We start from the raw sequence: 1,903 nt of genomic DNA, 5'->3' as shown, positions 1-1,903 counted from the left end.
GCCTCCAGGCAGGTGGAAAACACCGCCTAAGAAGTAGACGGGCTATTGGCTGTGTTAGCATTAGGCTGGTTTTCTCGTCAGCAGCGAGAGCCCGCGCTGCGTGACTGCTCCGTGCTGCTTCGGAGAGATGAACGCTGAGGGCCCCTAACGTCAACTGCCCTCCATCCATAAGGGTGAGCTGTCTGGCCGCTAACAGAGCTATAACCCCCTTTAAAGCCAGGTCTCGCTTCTTCTTTTGCCTCGTGCTCACCCATTTGGTGACTTTCGCGACCCGGCCTCAGCGCGTGGAAGGCCGTCTTATCAGTGGCCAGGCAAGGCGATGCCTGCACAGGGGATGGGGAGGAGGAGGAAGGACTGCAAGGGCCCGGCGAGCAAAGAAGGGCACCTTCTTGACAGGACCAGGAGAAAGCAGGGACTGTAAGCGGAGCCATTCTCACTCCAGAAGAACAGGGCTTGGACTCATCCGGCAACAGCCATGCAGCCCTGCAAACCCGCAGGTCCTGTCAACGCAGGACTGCTGAGCTCAGACACTTGGCAGAGCTCAAAGCCAAGACAAGGCGAGCGGGTCCCTTCCCAGCGCTGAGCAGGGCCTCCCCCTGACACAGCTGTGGCCAGAGGTTCCGTCTTGCGTGTTGCTGCCAGTTGCTCCTGGCAACCCTTCAGTTGCCCCTTGGGTCACCCACAGACCTGCAGAACCTTCGGGTTGCTGGAGGACGGGCTCCGCTCGGCAGACGGGCTCCGCAGGGGGAGCCGGGAAGAGTCAGACTTGCTGCCTGGCAGGTCCCTGACCAAGGTAAGCGCATCGACCCTCGCCCAGGGCTTTCTCCAGAGCACAGAGACCCCCAACAGCTGACTGCAGCCGCGTCGAGCGACAGTTCAACCCACACTCCTGGGGCTCCCCTGCTGCAAAGCAAAAGGCTCCCCCCACATCTCAGCTGCGTGGCGGCATTTCCCACCTCCCCCAGAGTTCCCCCGCGAAATCAAAACTCTGCCCTTGATAAAGAAGTCTTCTGCAGGTCGCTGGCGCGAGCCTGTCGTGCCACCTTGTTCTCAGGGGGACGGAGGGAATTGCTGCCCTTGATGGGGCAGGGAAGTAACGAGGCAAGGACGTGCGGGACAGCCTTGAAGCTCAGGATAAACTCTTTAAGGTATACAGTGCCCAGCTCCTGATGAAAACGTCCTCACTCGGCAAGGGCTGGGGAGGATGCACGGTGAGGAGCGCCCACCCAGCTTGCTGACAAATACCTACATGTTTGCAGGGCTGCGCGGGGGTTGCCATATGACTCCAACCCCTGTCCTCCTGAAGCGTGAATGACTCGGCTTACAGTCCCCCCTTTCTCCTTGTCCTGTCAAGAAGGTGCCCTTCTTTGCTTGCCAGACCCTTGCTGCCCTTCACCTGTGCTGAGCTTTCCCTCGCCTTCAAGGACAGACCTGGCTTACCTTCCAAAACTGCGTCCAGAAACAAAAAGCTGCAGGGCTCTTGGGCTTGCTTACACCCATGCCACTAATGGTTGGATGGCAGCAGGCTCTGGCTGCTTGTAGCCTTACCAATGAGGACGTTCCTATTGTGCAAAATATTTCTCCCCATTCCACCTCTCGGTCGGTACAAGAAACCCCTCCTTTGACTACCTACTCGATGCATTCATGTCAAGTCGAGTGAGCAGGGACACGCTTGGTCTGGGGTTTTGCCACTTCCAGGGACAGCGGGAAGTACAGCTCATGTCTGGGAGCGCTGGGGCATAATCCGCTCACTCCGCTTGCAGGGCACCAGCACTGGTGAACCTTCAGCCCAGTCTCCCTCCGCAAAAGGGACCTTTGTCTTGCAGAGGACACAAATGCCTCTCCTAACACAGTCAGGCTGATACTAAAAACCTGCGCGAGACCTAATGGCCTCTGCTCTGCC

Source organism: Phaethon aethereus (genome assembly GCF_964289735.1).
Source record: "Phaethon aethereus genome assembly, chromosome: 1".
In the NCBI taxonomy this organism is placed as follows: domain Eukaryota; kingdom Metazoa; phylum Chordata; class Aves; order Phaethontiformes; family Phaethontidae; genus Phaethon; species Phaethon aethereus.
The sequence above is the reverse complement of the archived record's forward strand: the minus strand, read 5'-3'. Positions refer to the sequence as shown.